Source organism: Adiantum capillus-veneris, chromosome 14, assembly GCF_014529385.1.
Source record: "Adiantum capillus-veneris isolate H3 chromosome 14, ASM1452938v2, whole genome shotgun sequence".
NCBI lineage: Eukaryota > Viridiplantae > Streptophyta > Polypodiopsida > Polypodiales > Pteridaceae > Adiantum > Adiantum capillus-veneris.
Genome location: NC_140944.1, coordinates 89,155,286 through 89,169,224, shown reverse-complemented (window position 1 = coordinate 89,169,224; position 13,939 = coordinate 89,155,286). Strand labels below are relative to the sequence as shown.

The window sequence follows — 13,939 nt, the reverse complement described above, 5'->3', positions numbered from 1 at the left end:
AAACAACTCGTTCTCAAAAGTACAGTGGCTTCCAAGTTAACACAATTATTCTTCAAGTCCTGCACAACCTTGCTCCCGAACATGGTCTGCAAGAAGGTGGCCAAGGGGACACTTTTGATGTAATTATCGCTCTTGGTGCACTCATGCATGGCCAACATGATAACAATCCTGGCTACAATCTCCCCCCTGATTCCTTCGAGCACCAGCCCACCCTTGCACACTTCCGTCAGCTTGTCTATGAACATAGCGAGAAAAGCATCATTCTTGGTATGCAGCAACTTAGCAGCAGCAGCAGCAAGAGCCGGCTCTGCAGCAGCTGACGTGTACACTCTTCTTCTATCCTTTTCAGACAATGGTTCTCATGTGTCTGGCCACAAGTTCCTGTGGTAGTGTCCCCCACGCAACCACATCTAGCCCCACGATGCAGGCAAACACAGCTATTGCAATGTCTTGGTTCACCCAGCCTGTCTCTGCAATATCTGTGTCCTTCCCGAGCAGCTTCTTCATTGCAAGTTGAAGGGTTTCCCCCAGCTTGTTAATCACACCCACTGAGTCATAGTATGCTGCCCAAAGCGGCCTCCCATATCGTATCGCATTACATGGATTTGTAATGTCACTGCTACCGGCTCCAACCTGAGTAAAAATGTCACACTTCCCAATCAAGTAAATGGGATGAAAGACCTTGAAATGGGTAGCCAATCTTGCGCGTGCACTCGGATCATCCTCTTGTGCTGCTGCTAGGTCAGCCACTTTCCTGTCTGTGCCAAGCACTATGCCAAAAAAGCTATCACCGCTCGGCATACTCCTCAATGACCTCCTAAACTTTAGAAAATTGTCACCTAGCTCTCCAGCCTTGTCTACACACAGTAAAACCCTCGCACCACGCTGCTTCAGCTTGTCTATCTCTACCTGGCAGAATTTTTTATGGTCCTCTTCTGCAGCAATGTATGGCTTATCCGTTATGACTCCAATTGATTTCTTCATGGTCTGGAATACGGTAAGAATTTCATGCTGGATGGCATCATCTTTCTCCTGTGCCGCCATCCATTCTTCACATGCCATGCCAGGGTGCTGATTGAGGACTGCCAATATACTAACGACAAGTGCCACAAAGGTTGACTCAGTAGACTTGGGGCCCTGCATAATGTCTGCCAGCTCTCCAGTGCGTCTAGGGAAACCACTCTGACTCTCCTTCATGCACGATATGTAGACCACATAAAAGCCCATCCTCCACATCTGACATATCAAACGGGATTTGCCCCAGCCACTACTCTGAACCAACGCAGTAAGCGGTGCATACCACTGGTGACCGTCCCATTGGCTTGCAAAATCCTTCAACTGATCTGCCACAAGGTTAAGCACCTTCTCTGAAACAATATATTTGATCTCCCAGGCACGCTTTGCAGCTTCCATGTCCTGCATCAAAATTTGCTCACGCAACTGCCTTGTATTATCATTGATTGGTTTTTCATCAGGGAAAAGGCGAAGAACCTCGCCCAAGGTTGTGCAAGCTGTCAAGCCGTCAATAATCTTTTGAGGATCGCTCCAGTCGATAGCCTGCGTGTCAAGATCTATGCCCCATTTTCGTAAAACCATTCGCAAAACGTCTTCAGTTGACAAAATCCAGTAACGCAGTAAGAGGCTGGGAGTCGAATGCATCATTTGGGAGTCGAATGCATCATTTGTATTATGCCCTGGCAAAAGCTTCGCCATGCCTCAGACCTGCAGAAAGCTTCGTCCTAAGAGGAGGTAAGAGGGTTAGTCGGGCAAAGGCTCAGAAAAACTCACGTCTAGTTCAGGAGGGATCTAAGGCTGGAAAGAGGCGGGTCTTCTCAGCGCCGTTGGATTCTCAAGGTGAACTAGGGGCGAACTAGGGGCCGTGAACTAGGGATGAACTCAGGGTGAACTAGGGCAACTCGGGGTGGACTGGCCTCCTCACTATCTTGCACGGGCATGTTCAAATGGGATCAATGGGGGAGGAGGGTCGGGAGTCACATCTACGAATGAGGGCCGTAGATCGGAGCGCGATGGCATTTTGTAAATTTGGGAAAATTAGTAAATTCGAGTGGGGGTGGAGCCAATAAATGTGACTGACGCGAGATCAGCTTTGGAAACTGGAGCAAGATAACTATGTCTGTAAAAGTACATGTGTCTTTTAAGGGTGTTGTTAAAATATGATGATAAAAAGCCTATCATGTCACACGTTATATATCAATTGGTTGCAAGTGCGATGTTGGTAAATTCAGGTCACCTTTGTAAATTCGAGAAAATATGTAAATTCGGGTCGACGGATTATGAGCATATTGCAGATTTTCGATGTGATTCTCTTCTTCTTTTTTCTTTCTTTCACCTATTCCCTCTCTCTTTCAACCTCTCTCTCACTCACAACACAATGGAATTGTACATTGAAAGTGAAGACAACAAAGACTTTGAGGGTGAGGAGAGCTACTCTAGCAGCTCAAGTGAAGATGAATCCGGGGTGCATGAAGCTAGGTCCATGGAGTTTGACCACAACCTTTGCAATGTGGAGGGTGAAACATTTGTCAACATGGTTGCACATATATCTTCAAAGTATTTCACGTTCAACTAAAGATGCATATGCATTGATGATTAAAATCTTGAAAGAAGTCATATCCCCATCCTTGGACACACTAAAATCTTGTGATCCTGGAGGGTTTCTTGACCTCAAAAAGTGGCGAAGAATGAAAGTCATGTTGTGTGTGAGAGGAGGATGCAATAGGGAACTTTTTATTTGTCTCAAATCAGATCCTTTGCTTAGGATTCCTTGTGTTGAGGACTGAAAAATTATTGTGAAAGAAGCACATTATATGGAAGGCTTGCCCCATCATAGAGATATCACATCCACAATCAATACCTTGCAGTCAACTTGGTTTATTGATCTCAAGCGTGGTGGAATTCCGTTGTCCTTCATCAAAGAATATGTCATATCATGTGGATCTGGCCGCCAAAGGAAGACCAATATGGTCACTCAAGGTACCTTTGATCTCAACAGGGCTCCATCATATGAAATATATACAACACGGGCTAATTTGGACATGCAATTAGATCATCTTATGATTGAGCACAAAGTAAGGTTGGTTATGGTGCGATTTTCAAGGAAACGTCTTCTTTCAAGCGTTACGATTGAATACAAATTTCATAGGGGTAGAAAGACAAAGCATGTTGGAAAGATAAGAAGGCTAAGGACATCGAAGAGGTGTGGTTGCTTATTCAAAATTCAAGTTCAATTGCCGAATGAAGGTGACGAGGTTACAATACATATTTACCCCATTCATGATGGCCATACTCCAGGTATTGGGGTGACCTCTACCACCTTCCTGTCCATCCAGCTGTCGTAGAGTTGCAAAGAGGATTTACTTGATGTTGGTAGTTCCCGTCATGCTGCACAAATGTCACTTTCAAAAGAAAAATATCAAATGAAGCGGGCTTCCATGCTTGATCACACTATGTATCGCTTCTTCATGATCCCAAGGGAAGTCCAACTACTATCATTCCAGAAGCGCATGGAAGGTATTCTTTGTCATGCTAAATTTTTCATCTTTTTAATTTCGTGTAGAGTCCTTATAATAGACATTTGTTTTTAGAAAGGATCCCCAATAATGATTGGGCAACCATGTACACAGAGGTTAGAGTGTTGCAAGAGCAACATAAGGTGACAAGGTATCCTTTACTCCCAAGTTCATGCTTGTACGTTCTATATTCCAAACATTGGTAATTGTTTTGCTTGTAGGTTGTTTATTTTCAACTTTACAATCCAACAGCAAGAGATCCAAAGGATAAGCTGTTCCTGATTTTTCAAGATGATTGGATGTTGCAAATGGCCAAGCATTTTTCTCGAAACAACGCATCGGCAATAGATAGCACTTTCAAAACAAATGTATATGGGCTTCCCCTTTTTGTAGCCGTGCTACCAAATCAACTTGGACAAGGGATCCCTATTTGGTTTATGTTGTGCACCCAAGATGCAGGGGCTCATCATGATGTCATTGCCTTGGAGGTAACTCTACGGATAGTACTTTCAAGAATGGGAGACATCCGACCCACTGCTTTGGTCATTGACAAGTCACAACAAGAATTAGAGGCATTTCTTAAGGTGGTCAATGAAGATCCACATTGTTGGGAGACAAAAAATGAAGGAGAGCCATGTCACATTATTCTATGTTGGTTCCATGCTAAGAAAGCATGGGTAGATAACCTCCTTCCTCAGGTAAGCATCATGGTTCTTGTGATTTATGATAATCATGTATTCAAGTTATCAACATTGGCTTGGTTCTCACTTTAGATTCCAAAAGAGATTAGAAGCGAAATCTACATGGAAATGTCAAATCTCATGCAATGCCCAATTGAGGTTGACTTTGATGGTAGATTTCAACAACTACTTCTTCGATATGCAGTGTATCCCAATGTGGTGCGGTATGTCACCAATGGGTGGTGTGGGAGATTTTGTATATGGAGATCACGTTGGCCAAAGTTTTGAAGACTTTTTCCGATACCACAAATTTGGTAGAGCGTTTGTGGTGGCAGTACATCAAATACACTCTACTACAGGCACGCATAAATTTCTCCATAGTGGATTTGATTCATGCATTGGCGATTCAGAGTGGGGCCCGCATGGGTGGGACATTGTTGAAATTCTTTATGAAAAAACAAAAAATAGGTTTGTATTTTTCCTTGCTTAGTAAGTTCTTGATGTTCATAGCTGCATGTTTATGTAATTTATGTATGCAACTGACTCTGGTCGCTTTGGATTTCAAGGCTCCTCTCAAAAACACACCAACAAGCTACGGAAGGGCGAGAAAATTTTGCAATGATATGCACTTGACCCCTCTAGCCTTCAAGTTATCAATGAACTATTGATGCAATTCAAAATACAGAGCTCAAGTATACCTACCCAGTGGACAATGTCAGTTTACAAGCAAACTATTGCGACTGTCCTGATTGGTCCTCTGAATGCAAACATCTTTATGATGTAAGATTGATTAACACACAACATTACCCTCACTTGAATTGTATTCTCCCGATTGTGGATAAGGCACATGAGATGATGGATGGGCATCATCATCATGAACGTGATCAATGCAACAAAGAAGAGGATTTAGTGAACAGTCTACAGGAGCTCAACGACCTACTTCTATCAATAACTCCGCCAAGTGAAGGTTGCAAGAGACTCCATGAGATCATTGGTGAGTCCAAAGGAGATAGACTTGCCAGCTAAAGGAAGTATCTGCCAAGTCCAAGAGCATGTCACCCTAACGCGTCTTGGTCATGGAAGGCAAAAGGTGGATATGGAGGTCTACTCACCCAACCTGAAAAGCCCGCTCGTCAAACCGGAAATCTTAGAAGAAAGCATCAATGTGGCCGTCATCGCATCCAATTTGACGAGCATCCTTGCATTTCTTGTTCGCATTGGTATACAAAAACTCTATTAGTGGATCCTGCATCTACCTTTTGTTGTTATACTTGTAATGCTTTACTCCCCTTGACAAATCGTCATAGTGGAGTAAAGGATGTGGAAGGTCTTATTGGACGGACCGTCCAAGTTTGTGATGGTGTGAGAAGCTTTTATGCCACAATTTCTTCATGTGAGCATGTGAAAACAACTGATGGTGAGCGCACTTTTGCACTAGCCACATATGATGGTAGCTCTTACTCTATCCAAGCCTCTTCAACGAGAGTTTTAATAATGTTTACACAAAGTCCACCTTTTCAATTGAGACTTTTGTAATCGGCAGTTTGAAATGACATGGGTTTGTGAAGTTGATGTTGCACTACTGTCTTTTCACATGGTTTTTAGTGTTGCAACTCGAATTTACAAAAACAACCCAAATTTACAAAATTCTAGAGAGTAATTTTTGTGCAGCCCGAATTTACTTTTACAGCCTGAATTTACAAAATTCCAGAGAGTAGTTTTTGTGCAGCCCAAATTTATTTCTCACAGCCAAATTTACAAAATTCCAGAGAGATACTTATGCGTAGCCCGAATTTACAAATAACAAGAGAGACCAAAACATCCTTCACCATAATCAAAAGCATATATCCACACAAAAAATCAAAGGCCATGACTATAGCATATCCAGCAAGTACTCACCAAAATCATAAGCAAATTACCCTAACCATAACAAAATGATGAGACGATTCAGTGCTCATGATAACCATAACCAAAATCGTAAATTTTCATCGAAAGTCGCAACCAAACATTCAAAACCATAACTATTATATATCCAGTGAGTACTCACCAAAATCATAAGCAAACCACCCTAACTATACCCAAAATCGTAACATTTCCATCAAGTGCTCATGAAAGTCAAAACCAAACATTCAAAACCATATATAATCATTACATATCCAACGAGTCCTCACCAAAATCATAAGCAAATCACCCTGACCATAACCAAAATCGTAACATTTCCATCAAGTGCTCATGAAATTCATAACTAAACATTCAAAACCATGTATAACCATTACATATCCAGCGAGTACTCACCAAAATCATTTGCAAATCACCCTAACCATAACCAAAATCGTAACATTTCCATCAAGTGCTCATGAAAGTCATAACCAAACATTCAAAACCATATATAACCATTACATATCCAGCAAGTACTCACCAAAATCTAAGCAAATCACCCTAACCATAACAAAATGATGAGCCTATTATGTGCTCACGATAACCATAGCCAAAATCATAACATTTTCATCAAGTACTCATGAAAATCATAACCAAACATTCAAAACCATAACCATTACATATCTAGCGAGTACTCACCAAAATCATGACTAGATAATCCGAACCTTTGTCATAACCATAACGTTAAAACCATGACAACAAGATCATCATACATATAACTTCGATCAATATAATAATAAAGTGTTGTAATGGAATTGGCCTATTTAACTTGAGAGTAACGGAAATTAATGAGAGTACTTTTGAGAAATAACTTTGTGAGCATAACGGGTGAACATAATTGAAGATAGCAACATAATTATAGCAATTAGTTAACTTGGCATGAACAATACTTTTGCAAGAGAGAGAATTTAGAGAACATGACAACAGTTGAGGACCGGATTTATGTGGAGCTGGTCCCCCCTCCAATAGGCATTTGTATTATGATTTCTCCCATTAAGAGAGACTTGTTACAATACAGTCTTTGTGTTCCTTGTGACCTAGGCGATGCAATGAAGATGGAAAGCTTCATGCATCACAAACATAACATAAACTTGAAGAAAGCTTTAACTATCCCAAGCCTCAGTCCCAAGACCTCAAACACCTTCGAAGGTGGAGAGAGCTAGCAGGGAATGAGGGTAGGGAAGAGGAAGAAGAAACATTTTGTAGGAGAAAGAATTAGTTCCTCACTTATCATATACTCTTGTTGCTAGCATACATAATAGCATAGTAATGAAGAAGAAGGAGATGGCAAGCTTAAGCATTGAAGCATGGCTCTTGGTTGGATTTGCACTCCATAGCCAAGAGTGTTGGTGTAGGCTCTCAACCTCTAATTGCTTGGAGAAGGAGAGGGAGATCTTGCACTTTGCATAGCACACAATGAGAGTGTTTGTGAGTGTGTGTGGGTGAGTATAACCCCTAAGCATCCCCCTAGCTTGCTTGGGTCGACCCCCCCTTGTAGCTCATGCTTGAAGCTCATTGGACCCCTCCAGGCCTAGCCAATCATGAGCAAGAGGCATTACAAGCAGTAGGGGTAGCCTTGAGACAAGTGTCCCCCTTCCCCCTTTGAGAGAGAGGGCTAGATAAATGCTAAATCAATTAATTAAATCTCCTAAATTACTATTGGACCCCTTGGGTGGCCAACCAATAGGTTTCAGGCATCTCATGAAGGTAACATAGGTAGGGGCCTGACATGTGTCCTTGTTGCCTCTTCAAGCTTGGGCCTTCCTTGTGTGTGTGATTGGGTGTTCTCTCTCTAGCCCCTAGAAAAAGGGCTCGCCCCCCCTCTTGTAGGGATGCTTTTGACTTTTGGTGCTCAAGCACCTTAGTCATCAAGCATGACTAAGCACTTGGACTAGGGGGTATTCCCACAAGCATCTCAGGCAAGCACCTCAAGTACCTTAATCATGTAGCAAGTCAAGCACCTCAAGCATGTAGCAGATCAAGCACCTCAAGCACTTTGATCAAGCACCTCAAGCATGACAAACACCTCAAGCAGGACAAGCACCTCAAGCACTAGTGATATGGTTTAGTGCTCGATAGTCCACACACATACGGTATGTACCATCTTTCTTTTGCACTAAAAGGACTGGAGAACAAAAGGGAGAAGAACTAGGCCTCACCATCCCTTTGTCTACCAGCTCTTGTACTTGCCTCATGATCTCCTCTTATTGATCTTGTGAGACTCGATGAGGAGGCTTGTTAGGTGGTGAGATTCCAGGAAGGAGCTCAATGCGATGGTCATCATCCCCTCGTTTTGGAGGTAAGTCCATAGGGATATCATCGGTGAACACATCTTGGAATCCTTTTAGAAAATTAGACAAGTCTAACTCTTCTTGATTCCTAACATTTACATTTGATGAAACATTAGTATCTTTTAAAGACTCTTTGACAAAAATCATGTACGCAGAAACTGAGCTCTTCATTGACTTATCAAAAGCAAGAGGATTTACAAGTGGAATAGTGCGACCACACTCACTAGCATCTATATACATGTTCTTTCCCCTGTAGGTGAAGTAAATTCTCCTTTCAGGGAACTTCATGTTGGCAGCCATGCGATCAAACCATGATGCCCCTAGGATAACATCTTGATGTTGGAGAGGAGAGATGAAGAAGTCTTCTTTGTCGACATAGCTTTGGACATGAAGCCTCAACTTCCCAATCAAGGGAGTAACGGAGGCTTGTTGTCCCTTGAAAGCTGCATCAGCCACTACTATATCTCCCATCTCAAAAGCTTGAATGCCCAACTTGGTGGCCAGCTCTATTGATATGAAGTTGAGAGTAGAGCCAAGATCAAACAAGATGAAGGCATCATGCTCTCTTACCTTTCCCCAAGCATAGGAGAGTGATGATCCTTTGCAATGAGCATCCTCTTTTGGAGCTTCGATGGTGGAAGCCCTAGGAGTCTCATTGCAAGTATTCTTCTTGGGGCAAGAACGATAGCCATGTCCTTGCTCCCCACACTTGAAACACTTATGGTCCTTGCAAAAAGCTTCAAGCTCTTCAGGAGAGAATTTGTTTTTACCTTTGTAAACTCCCTTCTCCTTGGACCGATTGTTGTTGTTGTTGTTGTTGGAAGTGACTTGGGAATTATTTTGAGCATTGGTTTTCCCCTTTGTATCATTTTTGTCTTTGTTTTCCATGGGCTTGACATTACGTCTAGCCCCTTGATGGAAATTGATGCGTGAAGCAACCATAGTATGATGGATTACTTCGGTAATAGTAGCAGGTTGTTGAGAATTGATGTATTCGGCCATCTCTTCAGGTAATCCCGCACAGAATTGTTGCCTTTGCTCGGCAAAGTCTATCTTTTGAAAGAAAGTAGCCTTGAGATGTAAATCCCAAAACTTGTCTACATATTTGTGGATAGACTCATGGGAGAGGAGCTTTAAGCTGAGACATTCGGTAAGCACTTTGTCCTCTGCATCGCTTGCAAGGAATTGCTTCATGATGGAAACTTGTAGAGTTTTCCATGTCTTTGGGGCTTCACCATTTCCATGAAGGCTAGCCCACCATTGACGAGCTGATTTTTGGAAGTGCATAGCTACATGGCGTAGCTTGGAGGACTCTGTGAAGCCCTCATCTCCAAAGGCCGCATCAAATTGCTGGATGAAGGCCAACACTTTGTTGGTAGCACCAAAGGTGCCATCATAGGTGAGAAAAGAGATACTCTTTCCTCCCTCCTTGAACTTCTTTAGCTTTTGTGACCTTCGCCATGCAGGAAATGATTTGCGATGTCCTCCCCTCTTGTATTCTCTATGAGAATAGCCATAACTTTCATCGGAAGAGGAGGAAGGTGAAGAAGAAGGAGAAGAGGGTGACCTCTTCCTAGCCCTTTTCTTCCTTTGTTTCCTCTCTTGCCTTTCAGAGTGATGAGGAGAAGGACTATGTGTCGATCTTTTCCTCCTGGGAGGAGTGGGCGATCGTCTAGACCGCCGTCTTCATGGAGCCACATCTTCAGAGGAACTTAAACTTTGATTGCTTTCTTGCTCTTTGGATTCCTCCTCTCGAATGGGAGAGAGTCTTCTTTTGGGGGTCTCTTCAAGAGGCCTCCTAAGCTCTCTCTCCTCTTGGAGAGGAAGGAAAATTCCATAAGCACGAAGTTGTTGAGTAACTTCGGCTTGCAAAGCAGGGTTTCCCATAGCTTGCTGCAACCTAGTGACGAGATAATTCACAAACATGGGAGCATCATCATTAGCACATTCATGTGCAAAATCAAAGCTATCAATGTTCATTCTACTCTCTTGATTATTGTCAGCCATGTTAACAAAATTTATGTATATACTTAGTGTATGCTTTGGCAATTCAAAAACTTAGTTGCCACTCCTCTTAGCCTTTGAAAATCAGCTCTTAAGTATCTACTCCCACGGCTCAAAGTGGTTAATTATAGAGAGTAGAGGAGTAGGTCTAACATATCAGAGTTGCCAAGGGCTAGCTCTTTTCAGACTTCTTATGGCTCAATAATGGTAAAGCCGTAGGCAAGTCTAAAAAGACTCCATTATTAAGTCCAAAGCTCCCGAGGTGTGCACCATCCCCCACATAGTGGCCCACATAGTGGGCTTAACAAAACCGATATTAGATCCTAGTTCCACTTACCCTACTATAATAACAACATCAACCATTTATACGCTACTTAAGGACCTCTCTTCTTAAGCAAGAAAAGAGAAACCAAAGCTCTGATACCAATGTAATGGAATTGGCCTATTTAACTTGAGAGTAACGGAAATTAATGAGAGTACTTTTGAGAAATAACTTTGTGAGTATAACGGGTGAACATAATTGAAGATAGAAACATAATCATAGCAATTAGTTAACTTGGCATGAACAATACTTTTGCAAGAGAGAGAATTTAGAGAACATGACAACAGTTGAGGACCGGATTTATGTGGAGCCGGTCCCCCCTCCAATAGGCATTTGTATTATGATTTCTCCCATTAAGAGAGACTTGTTACAATACAGTCTTTGTGTTCCTTGTGACCTAGGCGATGCAATGAAGATGGAAAGCTTCATGCATCACAAACATAACATAAACTTGAAGAAAGCTTTAACTATCCCAAGCCTCAGTCCCAAGACCTCAAACACCTTCGAAGGTGGAGAGAGCTAGCAGGGAATGAGGGTAGGGAAGAGGAAGAAGAAACATTTTGTAGGAGAAAGAATTAGTTCCTCACTTATCATATACTCTTGTTGCTAGCATACATAATAGCATAGTAATGAAGAAGAAGGAGATGGCAAGCTTAAGCATTGAAGCATGGCTCTTGGTTGGATTTGCACTCCATAGCCAAGAGTGTTGGTGTAGGCTCTCAACCTCTAATTGCTTGGAGAAGGAGAGGGAGATCTTGCACTTTGCATAGCACACAATGAGAGTGTTTGTGAGTGTGTGTGGGTGAGTATAACCCCTAAGCATCCCCCTAGCTTGCTTGGGTCGACCCCCCCTTGTAGCTCATGCTTGAAGCTCATTGGACCCCTCCAGGCCTAGCCAATCATGAGCAAGAGGCATTACAAGCAGTAGGGGTAGCCTTGAGACAAGTGTCCCCCTTCCCCCTTTGAGAGAGAGGGCTAGATAAATGCTAAATCAATTAATTAAATCTCCTAAATTACTATTGGACCCCTTGGGTGGCCAACCAATAGGTTTCAGGCATCTCATGAAGGTAACATAGGTAGGGGCCTGACATGTGTCCTTGTTGCCTCTTCAAGCTTGGGCCTTCCTTGTGTGTGTGAGTGGGTGTTCTCTCTCTAGCCCCTAGAAAAAGGGCTCGCCCCCCCTCTTGTAGGGATGCTTTTGACTTTTGGTGCTCAAGAACCTTAGTCATCAAGCATGACTAAGCACTTGGACTAGGGGGTATTCCCACAAGCATCTCAGGCAAGCACCTCAAGTACCTTAATCATGTAGCAAGTCAAGCACCTCAAGTACCTTAATCATGTAGCAAGTCAAGCACCTCAAGCATGTAGCAGATCAAGCACCTCAAGCACCTTAATCAAGCACCTCAAGCATGACAAGCACCTCAACCAGGACAAGCACCTCAAGCACGACAAGCACCTCGAGCTTGGGCCGGGTTCCCACCTCAAGCTCAGCCCTAGCTTACCTAAGGTCAAAGGACTTTTACACACATTATTGGAGGTCTTTAATGAAGCTAACCCTAAGGTCTTATGCTCCATTGGTTAGCCTTGCTCTTGATAGAACATCTCCCATTTGGGCCCCTTTACCATTGGTCCCGTGTTGAGATAGATCTATAAGCACATATCTATATCTTAACACTTCTTCCCGTTTATTCTCCCACATTAAGTGATCAATTTAATATGAGAAAATCATTTGGGTTGGTTAGATATTAGATTTTATGACAAGTGTCATCCAAAACATTCGTCATAATCATGTCACCACATCAAAGAGAGGCTGCCAAAAACTTAAGCCATATTCGTAGGTTTACAAAAAAGATAATGGTTGGCTTATGAAGGCATATCAAAACTACAAAGAGAACTTGTATAATGGGAGAACTGCATGTAACCACCAAAGGTTGTGCACAAGAAACCAAGTGACATTTATTTTTCATTTTCCATAGCTCCTTCATTAGCCCAAGCACCAAGGCCACCTTCAATGTCTCCACCTCATCATGAGTAAACCAATTCACGTGAACTGCAAATGTTAACGTGATTAGTTCATGACCATTACAAAGATCTCCATTCGGAATGTAAAACACATAATAGAGATGTTAGCATGCATTACTTACACAATTTCTTGATGTTATGGGACCATAACCTTCTTCAATCAAGAGCTTCATGACCAACATAACATAGAATCCACAATCTTTTGTGTTGGATTGCATTGGTATCTAAACAACATTCATAAGAAGAGATTTCATACACAAACACAACAAAAAAACATCACAATCTCTAAAAGCGCACCTTCATCGTTTGTGTGTGGCAATCTTCAGGATGACATAGCTCCTTTTTAATTTCCAAATGCGTTGCATAAGCAGAAAAATGTTGTAAAACTTTACAAAAGAAGAGCATACTACCTCAAGAGGAGAGCACACTTATCAAAGTACAAAGATATGTTGAAACACATACCTCTGCAAAGGTGAGATGTAACGGTTAATAGACCGCAAAGAGAGTGAATCAAAGAAAAAGATAGCGCTCCTATCAGTTGGAAGGCATGATATCGGACATACCCAAAAATTGTAAAGTACGGCAAGTGTCCAATGATTCCTAAAACCACTAAAAGCCATTAGTAAGGATTAAAAAGGGGCACCTAATTTGCATCAAAAGCTATGTAATAACAAATTCTTACTCATCAATAATCGGAAAGAAAGTCAACACTCATGAGGAAAGATCCACCCATCCAATGTAGTTACGTATCGCTCTCTCAGTAGGATTGGTTCTCATAAAAGAGTGCCATAAACTATCAACAAACCATGTTTGATTTAAAGCTTCTTCTCCAAGAACGCTTTCAAGCCATCTATCATTACCCATGATCTCCATTATAATTGCCAAGTTGAACGCAAGTACACGATTTAAGCGAATGATAGAACAAAAAGAACACTTACAAGAAAAACAAAATTAGAGTTCAAGAGGAAGCTTTTTTTGTCGCTATATCATTTGCGAGCTTCGTGTCATACATAACCTCGAGGCCATATCGAAGTGAATATAAGGGGGTTAAATTTTCCTCGTGTGACCTATGCAATGATATTACTTATGAGTGTGTAATCATTTCAAAACAACACTTAAAAACCTTCCTTGAAACACGCCATACCGTGTATT

General features: G+C 42.0%; 2 pseudogenes; both read right to left on the bottom strand.

The window, feature by feature from the left end:
* Window positions 1-214: 214 nt before the first annotated feature.
* LOC147442734 (uncharacterized) lies at window positions 215-1,827 on the bottom strand (annotated as a pseudogene).
* A 10,979-nt stretch (window positions 1,828-12,806) lies between these two features.
* On the bottom strand, window positions 12,807-13,660 carry LOC147442733 (ubiquitin-like-specific protease 1D; annotated as a pseudogene).
* Between the last annotated feature and the right edge of the window lie 279 nt (window positions 13,661-13,939).